At 42.2% G+C, this 20,606-nt stretch overlaps 1 protein-coding gene across 6 annotated transcripts in view; it reads right to left on the bottom strand.

Annotated features, from left to right (window-relative positions):
- Positions 1-20,606, bottom strand: part of arhgap32b (Rho GTPase activating protein 32b) — a 539,127-nt gene that overhangs the window by 113,063 nt on the left and 405,458 nt on the right. Inside the window, exon 1 of one of the 6 annotated variants that reach the window (XM_078530794.1) lies at positions 12,402-12,636. The exons of the other annotated variants lie outside the window; for them this stretch is intronic. The gene's annotated coding sequence lies outside the window, so the exon portion shown is untranslated. Of the gene's footprint in view, positions 1-12,401; positions 12,637-20,606 lie in introns of those variants that run through there. 6 annotated transcript variants of the gene reach the window in all.

Here is a 20,606-nt window from a genome sequence, read left to right as displayed (position 1 = left end):
GAGCATCAACAGCTCACTGTACTGCCCCCAGCACTAATCTGGCTGAATTAAACTACCATGGGACAGAGTGAAAATCAAACCTTGGATCAAACCAGTCTATATAGCTCTGTTCCACATTGTGAAATGCAACAACTGAATTCTAAGGCAGTGTTTGCACGCTATTCTGAGTCTTCAGTAAATGCTAGCAGTTTTATGCGGTTATCTAGATTCACAAACTTTCAGATCTGAAATTCAACCTGTAACCAAAGTGTTATTACACACACAGCTTGTGATCATCAGCAAATTTGTACAGAATGCTATGTTGCTAACTGCAGTTAGGACTGGGATTGTGCAAAATGTTCATTGAAGCAATATAGAATATAAGGGTTAGCTCCTGTATGCCAAGAGAACAGATACACAGCCAGAAGGGGCATTAGAACTGAAGGCCCTCCATCAATTTCATAACAAATCAGATGAATTGTCAGCTCAAAAAGAAATACAAATGTATGACCTGATTGCCATTATGGAGATGGGGCAAAATATTGCGGATACTGGAAATCTGAAATAAAAACAGAGCAAAAACTCAGCAGGTCTGGTAACAGAAACAGAGTTAACGTTTCAAGTCTGTATGACACTTCTTCAGAGCCATTATATAGACGTGGCTGCAAGGTGACCAATGCCAGGAGCTGAACATTCAAGGGTGCTTGACATTTTGGAAGGACAGGAAGCAAGGAAAAGGTGGAGAAGTTGCTCCTTAATTAAGGATGACATTAGTACAATAGTGAGAGATGACCTTAGTTCTAAAGATCAAGATGTAGAATCAGTTTGGGCAGAGATAAGAAACAGCAAAGGTAAGAAATAAATTATGGGAGTAGTTTATAGGTCTCCTAACAATAACAATGATGCAGGAAGAAAAATAGGGGCTTGTAAGAAAGATATTACAATAATCATGGATGATTTTAATCCACATATAGTTTGGACGAATCAGATCAGTAAAGGTAACCTGGAAGATGAGTTCATAGAGTGTATTCAGGGCAATTTCTTGGAGCAGCATGTTCTAGAGCCAATAGCGAGAAAACTAATCCAAAGCTGGTGGTATGTAATGAGACATGACTAATTAATGACCTCACAGTAAAGAAGCCCCTAGGTAGAAGTGATCGTAACATGATTGAATTTTGCATTCCGTTTGAGGGAGAGAAGAGTGAGTCTAGTGTTTTAAACTTAAATAAAGGCAATTACAAGGGTATGAAAACAGAGCTGGCTAAAGTGAACTGGGAAATTAGGTTATGGGTTCGGTCAGCAAGAAATGCAGTGGCACACCTTTAAGGAGATATTTCATAACACTCAGGAAAGGTACATTGCAGTAAAAAAGAAAGGCTTGAGGAGAAGGATGCATCATCTTTGGCTAACCAAGGAAGTTAAAGATAGTATCAAATTGAAAGAAAAAGTGTACAATTCTGTGATGGGACAGAATTTAAAAACCAGCAAAGTATGACTAAAAAAGTCTGTCCTCACTGTAGAAGACTAAACTAACATCCTAGAAATACTTGCAAACCAAGAGGTGAAAGGAAGGTTGGGTGGCGGGGGGAGGGGGGACGGACTTAAAACAATTACAATCACCAGGGAAAGGGTACTGAGAAAACTATTACAGCCAAAGGCTGGCAAGTCCCCAGGACCTGATGGACTTTATCGTAGGGTCTCAATAGAAGCAGCAATACAAGAGCAGGGTATTGCAGACCTGAAGGAAATCACAAAATCACAAACATGAATTGGGAGAAGCAGAACATTCAGCCCTTCGAACCTGCTCCGCCTTTTGATAAGATCATAGCTGATTTGATTGTGGCCTCAACTCTACTTTCCTGTCTACCCTCTTATACCCTTTGACGCCTCTGTCAATCAAGAATCTATCTAACGCAATCTTAAAAATATTCAATGACCTAGCCTCCACTGCTTTCTGGAGAAGAGAATTCCACAGATTAATGACCTTCTGAGAGAAAAAAAAATTATCCTCATCTCTGTCTTAAGTGGGAGACCCTTATTTTTAAACTGCGTCCCCTAGTTCTAGTCTCTTTCATAAGGGGTCTTAAAAGTGGCTGCAGAGATAGTGCCTAACATCTGTCATAAGGAAAATGTTAGGATCTATTATTAAGGAGGTTATAGCAAGGCACTTAGTAAAATGCAATATAATCAGGCAGAGTCAACATGGTTTTGTGAAAGGAAAATCATGTTTGACTAATTTATTAGAGTTCTTTGAGGAAGTGACAAGCAACTTGGATAAAGGGGAAGCTGTAGTTGTGGTGTACTGGGTTTTCAAAAGGCATTCGATAAGGTGCCACATCAAAGGTTACCACACAAAATGTAAAAGAATGGGAATTTCTTTTAAAAGTGGCTCACTCTGGCTCCAACCATTATGAAGACTGATAATGCTAGCTACACTTACTGGAAGTATTAGTTATACTGGAGTGTAAAGTTGCTGCAGGCTACTGGGCTTGTGATGATTGACTCCCCCTTTGCAAAGCTGTTGCAATCGCTCCCACTAACATTCCCTTTGCTTGGGACTTGGGGGGGGTCAGGACTGAGAGGTGAGTTTAAATAGAGGTGGGGGATCACTGTGGAGCTTGGGAAATCCTGCCCTGGGGATAGATTGGGAGTCAGAACGAGAGTAAGGGTTCCAGTCCAGGTCTCCTCTCTTACTGCGAGTGCCACTGGCACAGAATGAACAAAATGTTAATCTAATAACCAAAGGCTCTTTTCAGAGCCACCCATAGGAAATGTGAAGGGGCTGGTTACTGTCTGAGGGAGTCAGAGGCGGAATCATTGTAACAGTGGACTGACCTGTTCATTTGTGTTTTCAGTTACTTTCTTGATTGCGCTCTGTTTCTCTCTGGTCCGTCCGGGCCCTGGGTTGCAAATCTTTTTTCCCTAAACAGTTCCAGTTTTTCACTGGAATCTCAGATTCTCTCTCTGGAGGAGCAGCAAGATCAGGAGAGATAGAATCTAGTTTGGGGGAGTAATTTCTCACAGATTCTGTCTCTCCCATGACCGGGGGTGACTTTTTTTTCATTGGTTGCCCCCCCATGATGGAATTTTCCAGGTCATTTTGGGGATTTTGAGGGCGAACTTGCACATGCCCCCATGTATTTTGAACCCTGATTCAAATAAGCAACTAGTTCACTTCCCTGGGATTTTGCCAAGTTTTTGAGAAAATAATTTGAACAGCCATTTTTGCTCTTCCCTTACAGTTTAGGAAAGAAGTGAATAGTGCAGGCGAAGGAGAGGAACAAGCACTGCCGAAGGGAAATCAGGCAGTGTGGACAGTAGAAAGGTATAGGGGAGGGTGGGGGGAGGGAGAAAAAAAAAATCAGGCAGTGTGGGGATAAGTTGGGGGGGGGGGGGTGGAAATCGGATCGTGCAGGAGGTGGGGAGAGATGGGACAGCATGGAGGGAAGGCAGGAAATCAAGGGGGAAAAACTCAGACAGTGCGAGGGGAGGGGGTTGGGGAGGAAATGGGGTGATGCATCATTTCTTTGGCAAAATGGCTCTCTGGAGAAAGCTTTGGCGCCGTAGAAAAGTTATCTCCAGTAACTTCAAGTGCATTTACACACTGACTCCTAACATGAAGCCAAGGTCATTAGACTAGACATTACCAGGGTTCTTCAAAAATTCCAAACCTGCCTTTACCGACAGAGGACATCAAAACAAATCACAGCAGCATCATCAGTGGAAATCACTCAAATTCCCCACTTGACATTCTATAAGTGAACCAGGCAGGGTTAATGAAGTGGTTAGAATAGGGCCAGAGCAGAAATTAATTGTGATTCCATACCAGATCTCACATCAGGGTGACTGATTTCACTGTGAATCACAACAGCCTCAGGTGTTGACAAACCTGTCCATGCTACCCATGTGTCAATGCCATGACAGGACGTGACTCTCGTCAGATGCTTTCAGACTCGTGCTGGTCAGACTGGTGGGTGGCCACCCAGACAACCCAGTTAAAAGATCTGAAACTGGAAGTGAGACTGTATGGAAAACAGGGAGCCAGACTGCACCGTCTCAGAATTATTAAACTATTTATCACTTAGGATTTCAGAATAAATGGGCGACTCCCCAAACTACCTCCTCAATATTATCGAAACCCATTCTTTCTGCAGCCTGCCATCGTGTAGAAATGACACTCTATCACCGCAGCGATTCACCTGGGAGATGCTCATGTCTCAGCATGCTGCGTGTGGTAGCTGCTGCTGGTTCTCCGCTCAGAGATATGTTTGTGCTACAGGATGTGCTGTCACTCCTACACATTCTTAACATTTCTCAGAATGATTCACAACCATGAGTTTCTTTAACTCCTTGAGAAATCCAGACATACCTTTCCAGCAGGTTTTCCAAAAACAGATATTTCCAAATTCACCTTCATTCATTTTTTGCAACAGTATTTACAGCACAGAAACAGGCCATTCGGTCCAACAGGTCTATGCCACCATTTATGGCCCACAAAGCACCCTTCCACTTTACTTCATCTCACCCTATCAACATACTATTCTATTTCTTTCTTCATGTTCATGTCTGGCTTCCCCTTAAATTGACCTATTGCCTTTACTCCTGTGGTAGCGAGTTCCACATCCTCACTCTCTCAGTAAAAAAAAGTTTCTCCTGAACTCTCTATTGGATTTATTGGTGACCACTCTTATATTGATGAACCCTAATGTTGAACTCCTGACAAGTGCAAACATCTTCTCTAGATATAGCCAATCAAACCCCTTCAAAGTTTTAAAGATCTCTATCAAATCACCCTCAGTCTTCTATTTGTTAGAAAAACTAGCCCCAACCTGTTCAATCCCTCCTGACAGTTTCAGCTCTGGTATCACCCTTGTAATTCTTTTTGTGCACTGTGCCCAGAGCTTCTATACCCTTTTTGTAATATGGAGACCAGAACTGTGCACAGTACTCCAAGTCCAACATAACTTTTCTGTTTCTAGTTCTATTTCTGCCGGAATGAACCCCAGTGCTTTGTTTGGATATTATATGGCCGCACAGCTACTTTTAATGCTTTGTGAATAATTCACATAGATCCTTTTGCACCTTTATCTTACTTAAGACAATTATTTTCCAAGGAGTAAATGGCTGCCTTATTCCTTCTACCAAAATGAACCACCTCACAATTATGTACATGGAAACTTATTTGCTACTCACACATCAGTTTGTTAATATCTCCATGTATTTTGTCAATCTGCCTCAGCATTAACTATATCCATCAATTTGGTGTTGTCCAGAAAATTTTGATATTCTAGTCCAAATTATTTATTTAAATGGTGAACAACACGGTCCCACTAAAGTAAGCTCCCACCCTTCTTCCAGCGTGCACAAAATTTGTGGTGGCATGGATGTCGGGGAGAATAAGGCAGTAAGTTGTATACCCTGATTTTCAGACTGCTACTGCCTAACTCCAACTCAAAAATGGATGAAAATTAGTCCCGGAGTCACAGTCCAAACACTGTTGGTTTAAATGGTCTGTAGTCCTCTGCTGGAGGAATGAAACTCCTTACAGATGTTAAAATATCAGAAGTGAAGATACAGTCCAGCATAAAAACTAAAAATAATCCAATGTTACAAATTCCTGCCAGCACTGTGAATGCACAAGAATGATCAAAACCTTGATACCTTTAATCTTTTCCACAGGCTTTGTAAGTTTGTTTCTCACACCCACATCAGACCACCCATTTGTCCATCTCACTCCCATCATCAAATTCCACACTCTTCACAAGTTAGTCATTTTCAGCTACATTAGCCTCTAAAAACAGTCGAGACAAAGGTCCCCGAGTTAGGCTCATGTTACATATAGCTGCCAGCTCATCTACCATTCTTACATCTATTTTCTGATGGTAAGACGTTTCCATTATAATTGGTTTCACCTCCAGCTACTCTGTGCTGTGTGCTGCTAACACTATGTCATGCCATAGTGCCAGTGTCCGAGAATTAGTGTTAGCACAGATGAGAATGCAACAGTTAACACTAAACTAGCAATGTGCATTGCTTTAAGACACAGAATGTGGTGTTACTCCCATGATCATGTCTACCTGAGCATGGTCAGGATTGCACCAGAGGGATGGCAACAAACGCAATACTTGGCTTTGTGCTTTCCATCTCTAAATCTGCATGCAAATCAAAAAATAGATCAGGTCAAAGGATTAGATCCTGCATCCCAATACTATGAGTCTGGTCACTTAATTCAAAAGAGTCTTGCTTTTTATGCAATGGAGTCAGACATTCTTCACAGCATCGCAGACTGAGCCCAGTTTCACTCACTGAGGGGATTGGGAAACATGTGTATTACATCTCTTTATCTTTTTCCTCCAATTTTCTTTGATGACAACACGAGGAAGGGCATTGCATTCACTATATGGTACATAACACAAGGGGTGCTGTGGTATTAGATGAACATAACAATGCCATGGGATGTAGAGGACGTGGAGACTGGTTGTAGGTGTTGTAGTGGTGCTGGGTGAAGAGGTTTTTCCTCATGTCCCCTCTAATCCTTCTACCAAGCACCTGGTATTTGACCTTTCTGCTAGGGGAAAACAGGTCTTTCCTGTCTACCCCATCTAGGCCCTTCATATTTTGTACACCTTAATCAGGTCACCCTTCAACCTTCTCAGTTCCAAGGAAAACAAGACCAACCTATCCAATCTTGCCTCATAGCAGCAATTTTCAAATCCTGGCAACATTCCTGTAATTCTCCTCTGTCCTCTAGAGCAATATGTCCTTCCTGCAATGTGGTAACTAGAACCGCACACATAATTCCAGCTGTGGACTAACCAGTGTTTTATACAGTTCCAGCATTACATCCTTGCTTTTGTACTCAATGCCTCGTTCATTAAAGCAAATCATTCCATATGCTTTCTGTACCACCTTACCCACCTGTCCTGCCACCTTCAGAGACCTGTGGGTATGTATTCTCTGGTGTCTCACTTCCTCTACCTTTCTCAATATCCTGCCATTTATTGTGTATTCCCTAGCTTTGTTTGCCCTGCCCAAATGCATTATCTCACTCATCTCTGGATTGCATTCCATTAGCCACTTTTCCGCCCACTCAACCAAACCACTGATATCATTCTGGAGACAAGAGCTATCCTCTTCTAATCAACTACACGGCCGATTTTTGTGTCATCTGCAAATTTCCCAATCATACCTCCCCACATTTAAGTCCAAAGCATCAATATATATATAACAAAGAGCAAGGAACCCAACACCGAGCCCTTAGGAAAGCCACTGGAAACAGCTTTCCATTTGCAAAAGCATCCATCGCCCATTACCCTTTGTTTCCTGTCACTGAGCCAATTTTGAATCCAACTCACCACATTCCCCTGTATCCTGTGGGCTTTTACTTTTCTGACCAGTCTGCCATGTGGGACCTTGTCAAATGCCTTTTAAAATCCATGTTGACAACATCAGCTGCACTACCCTCATCCATCCTCCTTGTTACTTCCTCAAAAAATTTGATTAAATTAATAAGACATGACCTTCCCCTAACAAAACCATGCTGACTATCCCTGATTAATCCATTCCTTTCTAAGTGGTAGTATAGCCTCTGATGACCTCAGATGATTCAACTCCACCTGATAGAAGATTCACACAGAGCTCTCACACCTTAGTGAAAATAAGATGCTAACAAAGCACTAAGGTGCAAAACATGTGACTGTCACTTCTCTGTAAGATGCAGTCTGACCTGATCTGCATTTCCAGAATTTTCTGATTTTATTTTGATTTCTACTCAAACAAACAATCTGGTTTGAATTTCATTTAAAAACCAGTGTCATTAACGTATCACCAATACTGTCTTTCTTTACACTGTTCGGCTTGAATAATGTACCATATTTGGACCAGGTATGCAATATGCCAGGGACTTGTTCCACACAGAAACAACACTGATTGCTTATACTCCCAACATAAGCACAGGTCTGATTATACGCCAACAAAAACACAAGGCACACTGTGCTCCAATACAAGCATAAGGCAGAATATACTCCAATAAAAGCACATGATAGACTATACTCCAACAAAAGCACAGGACAGACTGTATTGCAAAAGAAATATGAGCAGAGGTTATGATCTGAAATTTCACTTTAGGATACAGTATTCATTGCTCAGGATGCAATCTCCCCTACTTTGGGGAGAACAAATGTTGGCTGGGTAATTACTTTGCAGAATACCTCTGTTCATTTGAGGGCTACCCTGAGCTTCTGGGTGCCTGCTATTTTAATTCTCCGCTTCACTCTCGCTCTGACCTCAGCCACCTACTACTGCAATGATGTGGAAAATAAGTTTGAGGAACAGCACCTCATCTTTCAACTAAAGCACCTTACAGCCTTCCAGAGTCAACACTGAGTTCAAAATTTCAGATCATAACCACCGTCATTTTTGTTTTGGATGGCAGCTGTTGATGACGTTTCTACTCTTCATATTTACACTTCCGATAGACACTTTCATTTCTTTACTTGCCCCATTACCATCTTTTTGCCTTGCACCATCATCCCTTTGGTCATTTAATCTCTTCTGCTTTCCACTCTACCACAGACCTTCCCTTTTGTTCTTTCCTCCCCTCTCCCCCCCTGCCTTGCTTAAAGACATTATATCTCGAAGTAATTTCAGTTCTGAAGAAGCATTACTGACCTAAAATATTCTCTGTTCCTCTTTCCACAGATGTTTAGTATTTCCAGCATTTTCTGTGTTTATATTGGAATATTATAACTGGGACATCTGCAATGTTCTCACCTACTTCCATTAAAATTCTGGGATTCAATACATCTGGTCCTGGGGATTTGTCACTTGTTAGTGTATTATAATTCGATTACATTAATTTTGCTGAGACTTTGATCCTGGTTCAATATTAGTTTTCTTGGGATGTCCAGCTTTTACTGTAAATTTTGTTCAACATATCAGCCATTTCCTTATTTTAATTGAAAGTATTACCCTATCAGTTTTAAAGGGGCCCACATTCCTCCTGACCACCCCCTTTTCCCTAATATATTTGTGAATGTTGCGTTGATTTTGATATCTTTTGCAAGTTGTGGCCTCTCCACTTGCCTGGATGATTACAGCTCCAACAATGCTCGAAGCTCAACACCATCTAGGACAAAGCAGCCCGCTTGATTGGCACCCCATACGCCACCTGCAACGTTCACTCCCTCCACCTCCACCGCACTGTAGCAGCAGTGTGTACCACCTACAAGATGCACTGCAGGAACTCACCAAGCCTCCTTCGACAGCACCTTCCAAACCCACGACCACTACCATCTAGAAGGACAAGGGCAGATGACACATGGGAACACCACCACCTGGAAGTTCCTCTCCCAAGCCACTCACCATCCTGACTTGGAAACATATCGCCGTTCCTTAACTGTCGCTGGGTCAAAATCTTTGAACTCTCTCCCTAACAGCACTGTGGGTGTACCTACACCACATGGACTGCAGTGGTTAAAGAAGGCAGCTCACCATCACCTTCTCAAGGACAATTAGGGGTGGGCAATAAATGCTGGCCTAGCCAGCGACATCCATATCCCATGAATGAATTAAAAAAAAGATTATTTTCATACTCTCTTTCTGAAATTGTTTTGTTACCCTTTCCAGCTCTATGTATCCCCCTATTCAGTGGGATCTGTGCATTTTTGCATGCTTTTTCATTTAGTTTTATGTTGTCTCTTATGTCAACAACAACTTGTATTTATATTGTGCCTTTAACGTAATAAACGTCACAAGGTGTTTCACATGGACATTATAAAATAAGATATGACCAAGCCACATATTGGGGAAGATGGACAAAAGCTTGGCCAAAGAGGGAGCTTTTAAGGAGCATCTTAAAAGAGGAAAAAAAGGTGAAGTTTAGGGAGGGAAAATCCAGACTTAAGACCCAGAAGGTATTGACCTGAAATTTGATGGCCACAAATGGATGAGCAATTAAAGCCGGTGATGCTCAAGAGACCAGAATTAGAGAAGCGCAAATACCTCTTAGTTATTCCATGGCTACTGTTTTTGGCAAATAGAGCTTGAGTCCCCTTAGGGGTATAAACTAGTTCTGTATCATTTTAAATTATTTTCTTTGAACATCTCCCACTGATCTTCTGTCATTTTATCTATTAGTAAATTTTTCCAGTTTACTATGGACAGCCTCTGTCTCATCGCATTGAGGTCAACCTTACCTAAACCTGGAATCTCAGTGGCTGTTTCAAGTTTCTCCATTCCAAACACTACATTGACCTTTATCATATTAGGATCACTATTAGATAAATGTTCACACACAGTTAACTAAATCTGGTTTATTACTCATTTCTAAACCTAATATGCTGCACCGTTGGTTCTAGGACATGTTGTTGGAGAAAGCTATCCTGCCCACACTAAAGAAATTCACTACCTACCTGACATGTGATCTGCTTATCCCAACCTACATGAAAGTTAAAATCCACCATTAAAACTCTGCTTTTGCTATATACTTGACTAATCTCTATTTATACAATCTACCACTTCACAGCTACTTCCTACATCATTTCTTCAACCATGTGTTTACCTCCCAAATCTGTTCATCTGTACGTTGATTTTCTCATGGCTCAGGTGATAGATCAGAGATTATAATCCTTCAGATCCTGGTTTCTTGTACTCGGACTTCTTGCCTACTCTTACCTATGTTGCTGGTTGCAACAAGGATCATAATGATTGGATCCTTCCTCCTCCCTCTCCAATATCATTTCAAGTCAGTTAGAGATGTCCATCATCCTAGAACCAGACAGTCAAGGAGCATCATCAACTCTGTGAAAGATGCTCTTTGGTCTGCCTGAAACTTGCTGGTCTTCCAGTGCAAAGAGTTGTCCAAACCAAGTGCTGCAGACCGGCACATTCTAAGGTCCAAGACTACGTGCTGAGGGGTGCACTAAAGCTTGGGGCAGCCGTTGCAGAGGCGCAATGGGGAAAGGTCGCTGTCTAATGTCTTTCAGCCAGAGTGCACAGAGTGGCTGGAAACTATATAGAACCCCTGGAGCTGTATGACTCACATTGAATGTATCCAGCAAATATTACATGTATCACATTGGTTGAAGCACCTCAGAGTGCAGAAAATTTGAATACCATTGCACTTTCTGCAATGACCATTTTGAATTGTTTTGCAATGTTTTTTCAGGTATTTTATGAATAAAGTATATTTTTTCAAAGAAGCTGTTGCCCTAATTATTGAATCCCTATAACTGCCACATTATGTTTCTCCTCCACTTCCTCCTCCTCAATTTGCACAGCACCCTGCTCAAAGGTGCCATATTTGCATTCTAGCTGCCCTTCTGACAGTCTTTATCCTTATCCTCAAAGGTAATAAGTAATTTTACCTGTTGGGGAGAAGCAGTTTCTGGGGATCCTTACTCTCTATCTCACCTCATCTCACTAAGATGAGGAGAAATTTCTTCACCCAGAGAGTGGTGAGCCTGTGGAATTCACTACCACAGAAAAGTAGTTGAGGCCAGAACATTGTATGTTTTGAAGAAGGAGTTAGATATAGCTCTTGGGACGAAAGGGGTCAAAGGATATGGGGAGAAAGCGGGAGCAGGCTATTGAGTTGGATGATCAGCCATGATCATAATGAGTGGTGGAGCAGACTTGAAGGGCCAAATGGCCTACTCCTGCTCCTATTTTCTATGTTTCTATGTTTACCTGGGTTCCCTTTACTCTGCACACTTTTGGTCATCCCATTCTGATCCTGCACCTCTCCACGAGGTGTGAGTGAAGTCTGTAGCAAACTTCCAGATACTTCTACTCCCTTATCTGTCAGAGCACTTCTAATTCTCAATCTATCTCAATGACTCTGAGCTGGAGAGATTCGAGATGGAGGCATCTACTAGAGGCATGTTCAGTTTGGACAGTCTCATCATTCAGAATCACCCACATACTGCACTCCAGACACATAACCTGCTCTGCCATATCTTAGTCTAGATTATTTATATCTACTATTTAGTTTGTTGCAAGTTTTTTTTTCACTTTCTAACTAAATAGCATTAAACATTAAAATACTCAACAAAATGTTAAATACTTACTGCTCTCTTCAACCACAAGTGTTGGAGGAAAAAAGCAGCACCTCCTTCCCCCTGCTGCACCAAATTCCCACTTTCACCAAATTACCAATTTTTATACTGCTTATGGTGTATTCTGTTACTCTGTCAGAGATACTGTTTGCTCTTTTTTGAGCCGCGTCCAAGTGCTGGGTTAGCTTCCTGCTCACAATAGTTAGCCCCTATTCAGTCAATCATCAACAGTTGTGCAATTGTTAATTGCTCACTGCCACTGACGGGATGATCCTATTAACTATTGTGCAGGTTCCTTTAGTTTTAAAAGTTCTAAGTTAAATAAAAATGTTAAACTAAGTTTCAGTTTGAGATTCCTTCACCTACCAGTTACCAGAGAATGTCAAATTTCATGGCAGACTTCGCTCCGACACACAAACAGGGCAGACTTCACTCCAACACAAAAACAGGGCAGAGTTCGCTCCGACACACAAACAGGGCAGACTTCACTCCAACACAAAAACAGGGCAGACTTCACTCCAACACACAAACAGGGCAGGCTTCACTCCAACACACAAACAGGGCAGACTTCGCTCCGACACACAAACAGGGCAGACTTCACTCCAACACACAAACAGGGCAGACTTCGCTCCGTCACACAAACAGGGCAAGCTTCACTCCAACACACAAACAGAGCAGACTTCACTCCAACACACAAACAGGGCAGGCTTCACTCCAAACCACAAACAGGGCAGACTTCGCTCCGACACACAAACAGGGCAGACTTCACTCCAACACACAAACAGGGCAGACTTCACTCCAACACACAAACAGGGCAGACTTCACTCCAACACACAAACAGGGCAGACTTCACTCCAACACAAAAACAGGGCAGACTTCACTCCAACACACAAACAGGGCAGACTTCGCTCCAACACACAAACAGGGCAGACTTCGCTCCAACACACAAACAGGGCAGACTTCGATCCAACATACAAACAGGGCAGACTTCGCTCCAACACACAAACAGGGCAGACTTCGCTCCAACACACAAACAGGGCAGACTTCGCTCCAACACACAAACAGGGCAGACTTCGCTCCAACACACAAACAGGGCAGACTTCGCTCCAACATACAAACAGGGCAGACTTCGCTCCAACACACAAACAGGGCAGACTTCGCTCCAACACACAAACAGGGCAGACTTCGATCCAACATACAAACAGGGCAGACTTCGCTCCAACACACAAACAGGGCAGACTTCGCTCCAACACACAAACAGGGCAGACTTCGCTCCAACACACAAACAGGGCAGACTTCGCTCCAACACACAAACAGGGCAGACTTCACTCCGACACACAAACAGGGCAGACTTCGCTCCGACACACAAACAGGGCAGACTTCACTCCGACACACAAACAGGGCAGACTTCGCTCCGACACACAAACAGGGCAGACTTCGCTCCAACACACAAACAGAGCAGACTTCGCTCCAACAAACAGGGCAGACTTCGCTCCAACACACAAACAGAGCAGACTTCGCTCCAACAAACAGGGCAGACTTCACTTCAACACAAGTGCTGTGCAAACTCCAGTATATAGCACAGTTGGGTCATCAAACTCAAGTCACATCTCCCCATTTGCCAAGTTCTCTATCTACTCTGCTACTATGCTATTGGCTGTTATTTTAGGCTGGCTGATCAGCCACTGTATCGCTAGTTGGCCATGAGTGGTGAGCTGGCATGTGAGACGGACTGTAGCTTAATTGAGAAACTAGCATTATAAGAGAAGTAATTCTCTGTGTGCTTAGTAAAATTATTGGGTGGTGACATTTGTTTCATTTTATTCACTGTTAAACAACCTGGGAGTTACAAGGACTGGCGATGAAGTCAAAAAGCTATAGCTCTGGTTTCTCTGAGCATCAGTAATTTGATGGAATGAAGCCTTCATTCACAGTATCACAGCATCTTTACATGGTAGTTAAACATGGCTTTCCCTTAATGAATCTATGCTGGCTTTTCCTAATTATCCTGCACTTGTTTAAGTGAGTATTGATTTTATCCCATAGTATACTGTTAGGAAATAAACTTAGCTTAATTAAGTTATATTTGTATTTTTGGGTGTTAGGAATGAGTTTTAGCTTTAAAGTTTAAGTTTGATTTTTATTTCTGTACCTGTGTTAAGAAAGGTCAAATTGAGTTTTAGCTTCACTTTAAAAAGGTGCTTGCATTTCTAATGAAAGTTTATGACTTAAGAAGTTAAGCAAACACAAGGTCAGAAGAATTGGGCTGTTGCTCAGCGACAGGTGCCCAGAGATGCAGGTCCCTCCCACAGACACAACACACGCATAAAAGCTAGAAACAGCAGTTTGTTTTGGAAGCTGTGGGAGTTCAGCTGATTTGGAAGACAGCTGTTAAACAGAAGCCACCTAGAAGGGACAGATAGCCAATCCCAAGCTAAGGAAAACCCCAAAGATGCAGGGGAGTGAACAAGAGAAAGTCTCAAGAAGATCTTCTAGTCAAAGGAAGGACAGGAACCTGGAAAAGATCCTCTTAATTAAGAGTGAAGGGCAGAGAGAAAAGCTCCAAGCTTCAGGTTTTGGGGAAAAAAGCTGCAGAAAGCAGATTTAAAGCAAGAACAGCTTACAAGAGACAAGAAGGTCCAAAGAGACAAATGAGGGTCTATAACTCTTGCTATGGCCATGTGAAGCAGTGGTATAACGTTGATGGCTGAGTCGGTGAGAGGGAGTGCATGAGGGCGGCTTGAATGCATGTGGTGACCCAGGGGAGAGGAACATCGGAAGGAGAGTTCGAAACCCTGGAGGTGAACCCTTGCGGAAGGTGGCTGAGAGAATGAGTTGATTTGGGAGAAGATTCCAAAGCAAGTCCTTGGAGAATGGAGATTGGAAACCCTCATGTGAAGTTCTAAGTGCAGTAAGACTGGTTGGCTCACGGTGTGACAAGCGTCTGCAGGGGGGTGGGGGGAGTTGCAGGGAGATCCATAGCATCTGGTTGAGGTGGCATCTGTCACTTGGTTTCGGAGTGTGGTGTGTCTGACCACAGGATACCTATTGATACATGGACTGTGTACTTGCTGCGTATATTAGAGTATAAGATAGCTTTTGTAACTTGTGTTATCCTTACAAATCTGTATATCTGTAAAGGTAGTTGTGGGTGAAGGAATATTGTAATATAGTTCATCTTTTCTTGCTTAATAAATGTTTCATTGTTTTGTTAAAAGTTTATCAGCTGACTTCTGTGACTCTGTTCAGTAGCCCCTCTCCATATATCTAAACAAACAAATAAAAGTTAGGATCTATCAAGCTGGGTTCCACTCTAGGATCAGGGATAACCTCAGCTGGGGATTGTAACAAAGTGGGGACTCTTGCAGGATTTGAAACGCAGACAGCGGATGATTGGACTCGGAATAAAAATTAGTTCGGGATTATCATTATAAAGTGAGATTGGAAATCCTTGAACATTGGTGGGATCTGTGAATCCTTATAAAATGAGTGAGGTAAAGAGGTACTGGGCATAGGAATTGGAGTTGCTGTGAGGTATTATACGGGTTGGAATTCAAAATGGCTTTGGAGGTTGCTAAGGCTTTTCCACAGATGGAAAATGTAACTCTAACCGGTTCACAGAAATTAACCAAGAGTAATTGGCAGATAAGCTGGAGTTAGAATTACCTGAAGGGGCAAGGAAAGCAGACATAGCTGGGATAATAGCACTGCATTTGAAACTGGAAGGGATAACAGAGAGACCATGTTCTCCATGGTGAAACAATTGAGTTAGCTATGATACAGTTACAAATCAAACAACTTGAACGTGAAAAAGAACTGAAAAACTTGAATCAGAGGCGAAAGAAAAAGAATTGGAATTGGAATTGAGAAAGCTAGAGGCAAAGGAAAATGAGAGTATTTCAAAGACAAGTGGAAATGCGAAAACTCGACCTCCAGAGGGAGAAGTTAGCAATGGAGGAAAGGGTGAAGGAACGAGAAAGGGAACACTGGATTAAAAAGCTGGACCTTAAAAAAGAGATCTCAGGTGCTGAGGAAAGTTCTGTTGATGAAAAAACCTTCAACCCAAAACCTAGTGGTGAGATGTTTATGTTTGTGCAGACTCTCCCAAAATTTGGGGAAAGGGATATAGAGGCATTCTTTATTTCGGTGGAGAAGGTGGCTAGGCAAATGAAGCAGCTGAAAGAAATCTGGACATTACTTTTACAGTCTAGGTTGGTAAGTAAAGCTCATGAGGTTTACGCTTCACTTTCAGAAGAGGTATCGGTGGATTATGATGCAGTAAAAAAGGCTATTCTGAGTGCATACCAGTTAGTCCCTGAGGCAAACAGGCAGAAATTTTGGAATATAAGAAAACGACCTGGGCAGACCGATATTGAGTTTGAGAGGATAAAACAAAGTAGTTTTGACCATTGCATAAAGCCATTAAAGGTAGAGACAACATATGAAGTTCTTAGGGAAATAATTCTCTTGGAAGAATTTAAAGATTCACTTCCTCTTATAGTTGAAGATCAGAGAGTTAAAACAGCTAGACAGGCAGCAGCGTTGGCTGACGATTAAGAACTTGTCCATAAACCTAAACCCTTTTTCTGTAATCCCCATAAACCCGAGGAGGGTAGAATATGGGAAGGTGAAAGGAAGGCAAGTAGCCAGGGAAGAGAAGGGACAGTTAGGAATTCTCAGGAAAATTCTCCTCAGACCAGGAAGGAAGATACTGAGGATGGCAGTGACATTCGAAAGCCTAAATATTTTCTCTGTAGCAAGGTGGTACATGTTAGGGCAGATTGCTGGAGAGTAAATGGTAGACCTATTGCAGTGGTGGCAACACTTTGGGAATCCTCAGGGAAGGTAGCATCATAAAAGGAAATGGTTGTGAAAACTGTGGCAGTAGTACAGGTGCAACATATTCCCTCAGAACATAGAGGAAAGGGGGATATGGCTCAGGATAGTCCAGGGAATTCTTCTTTGATTACTGGTGAAGGAAGTCAGGCTAACAGAGGGTCTGGATGTTTTGTTTCGAAGAGAGAAGTGTTTGCTTACTCCTCCAACAAAATAAGTAAACAGATTAAAATTTTAAGGTACGGGGCAGATCAATCATTGATGGTGGCTGATGATACAATTTGTGTTCCAGGTAGTTTTATGAAGGAAAAAGTACTAATAAGAGATATTAATGACATTTATAAACCTTTCTTTGTGTAAAATTAATGTGCAAAGTCACTTTATAAATGGAATTGCTACAGTGGGAATTATTCTGAAATCACCAATTGAAGGGGTGGATTTTATTCTGGGTAATGATTTGACTAGTGGAGGCAGTAATGTGGCGACAATTGTATGGCAGAAGGCGGTTGATCATGTTGATATTAACCAAACTTCAGAAAAATGAAACACTTATTGTTTAATAAATGGTAACAATAGTTTCCAGAAGTTTCCCTACCACTGAGATCAAACTGACTGGCCTGTAGTTGACAGCTTTATCCTTGCACCCCTTTTTGAACAATTCACAGTTCTCCAGTCCTCTGGCACCACCCCTGTGTCAAAGGAAGACTGAAAGATTATCTCTAGTGCCTCTGCAATTTCCACTCTCACTTCTTTCAGTACCTTTGGATACATCTCATCCGGTCCTGGTACCTTATCTATTTTAAGTAAAGATAACCTTTCCAACACCTCCTTCCTCTCAACTGTTAGTTCTTCTGGTGTACCAGTTACCTCCTTTCTCACCTTGGCCTGGGTAGGATCCTCTTCCTTTGTAAAGACAGATGAAAAGTACTTGTTCAATACCTGCACTATTTCTCCAGCCTCCACATGTAACTCCCCTTTTTTTGTCCCTAATCAGCCCTATTCTTTCTTTTTCCACCTTATTATTATTTGCATGATTATAGAACATCTTGGGATTCCCTTTCATGTTCACTGCCAGCCTCTTTTCATGCTCTCTCCTTGCTTTTCTCATTAGTTTCTTCACTTCCCTTCTGTTCCTTCTATATTCAGCCTGATTCTCCATTGTATTTTCTACCTGACATCTGTCGTACGGGCATTGCTTCCTTTTCATCTTTACCTCTCTCTCTCTCTCTCTTATCATCCAGGGCGCTCTGGATTTATTTGTCCTACTCTTTCCCTTCAAGGGAATATACTTTGACATTGCCTGTAATACTTTTTCTTTGAAGGCGGCCCATTGTTCAGCCACCATCTTTTCTGCCAACATTTGATTTCAACTCACTCGACTCAGATGCATTTTCATCCCATCGACGTTGGCTTTCTCCCAATTAATTATCCGTGCTCTGGATTGTTCCCTGTCCTTTCCTATGATTGACCTAAACTTTATGATACAATGGTCACTGTCCCATAGAGGCAATCTCACTGATATCTGATCCACTTGAGCCAACTCATTCCCCAGAACAAGGTCCAAAAGTGCATGTCCTCTCGTTCGACTGGAAACATACTGCTGCAGAAAATTATCTTGAACACACTCCAGGAACTCTCACCCCTCTTTTTCCTTTGTTACTATTCCTATCCCAGTCTATATTTGGATAATTGAAGTCCCACATTATGGTTACTCTACAATTCTTGCACCTCTCCGCAATTTCTTTGCAGATGTGTTTCTCCACATCCCTTCCACTAGTTGGTGGTCGATATACTATGCCGATCAAGGCAATTGCACCTTTTTCATTCCTTACCTCTAACCAGAGAGATTCCATCCTTGACCTCTCTGGAACATCCTCTCTCTCCAGTGCTGTAATGCCATCTTTAATCAATACTGGCACACCCCTCCCCCACCCCCTTTTCTTCCTTTCCTGTCTCTCCTAAACACCTTGTACCCGGGAATATTTAACACCCATTCCTGGCCTTCTTTGAGCCAGGTCTCTGTTATAGCAATAATATCATAATTCCACTTGTGCCTGCAGTTCACAATCTCATTAACCGCACTCCGTGCATTCACATACATGTACATTAGCCCTGATTTAGGCTTTTTTACGTTCCCCCTTTGGCCCCATCTCATGACTTACTCTGGCCTACTCTAATTCTATCAAACTCTCCAAGTATTCTAAGATATAAGCAAAATAGTGTGGATGCTGGAAATTTGAAACAAAAACAGGAAATGCTGGAAAAACTCAGCAGGTCTAATAGCATCTATAGAGAGAAAAACAGAACTAACATTTCAAATCTGTATGACTTCTTCAGAGCTAAAGAGAAGTAAAAACGTGATGAAATTTATACTGTTTAAAGGGGGTGGAGCAGGTGAAGCTAGATAGAAGGCCAGCGATAGGTGGGGGCAAAGGAGAGATTGACAAAGATGTCATGAGCAAAAGGACAAAGGGGACGTTAATAGTAGTGGTAAGGACTAACGGAGGTGCTGATAGTGGCATTAAGGTAAGAAAGCAGAATGTGATGACAGGAGGACAAGGGTAAGCACTGTGAAAAAAACATGAATAAATGACAGATGGCCCTTGTGGGGATGGGGAGAAAAGATAGAAAATAGGATAAAAGGTGGGGATAAAAGAATGAATAAATAAAAATGAAAATAAATAAGTATTTTACTCCCTTTAATATTTATTTTTAAATTTTTATCCACTTATTTTTTATTTAATTTCATTTTTATTCATTGTTTAATCCCCACCTTTTATCCTATTTTCGATCTTTTTCCCCACCACTGTCCCCTCCCCCCCACTCTACCCCCACAAGGGCCATCTGCCACTTATTCATGTTGTTCTTTTCACAGCGCTTACCCTTGTCCTATTATCACATTCTACTTTCTTACCTTAATGCCACTATCAGCACCTCCTTCAGCCCTTACCACTACCATTAACACCCCATTTGTACTTATGTTCATGACATCTTTGTCAATCTCTCCTTTGCCCCCACCTATCGCTGGCCTTCTATCCAGCTTCACCTGCTCCACCCCCCTTAAACAGTATAAATTTCAACACATTTGCACTTCTCTTTAGCTCTGAGGAGTCACACGGACTCGAAACGTTAACTCTGTTTTTCTCTCCACAGATGTTGTTAGACCTGTTGAGTTCTTTCCAGCACTTTCTCTTTTTGTCCACAAGTATTCTATTTACCTTGATACTACTCTCCGATTTATCCTCGTTATCAATTGGTACATCACGACTTCCCAATGCCTAGTTTTCTCTTCTACACTCCGAATTTCCCCTCAGGTTCCCAACTCCTGCCAATCTAGTTCAAACCCACCCCAACAGCATGAGCAAACCTCCCCGTGAGGACATTCATCCCAGGCCTGTTAAGGTGTAACCCATCCTTCTTGTACAGGTCCCACTTGCCCCAGAACCGATCCCAATGCCTCAGAAATCTAAAGCCCCCCCCCACCACTTCTACTTCATTTCTCCAGCCATGTGTTGAACTGCTCAATCTTCCTATTCTTATGTTCACTAGCACGTGGCACTGGAAGTAATCCTGAGATTACTGCTCTTGAGGTCCTGCTTTTTAAGTCCCTTCCTAACTCCCTAAAATCTGCTTCCAGGAGCTCATCCCTTTTCCTACCTATGTCATTCGTCCCAATGTGGATCACGACCTCTGGCTGTTCACCCTCCCCCAAAACAATGTCCTGCAGCCCCTCTG

Source organism: Cetorhinus maximus, chromosome 2 (assembly GCF_964194155.1).
Source record: "Cetorhinus maximus chromosome 2, sCetMax3.hap1.1, whole genome shotgun sequence".
In the NCBI taxonomy this organism is placed as follows: domain Eukaryota; kingdom Metazoa; phylum Chordata; class Chondrichthyes; order Lamniformes; family Cetorhinidae; genus Cetorhinus; species Cetorhinus maximus.
Note: the sequence above shows the minus strand (reverse complement) of the source record. Positions and strands in the feature narration are given on the sequence as shown.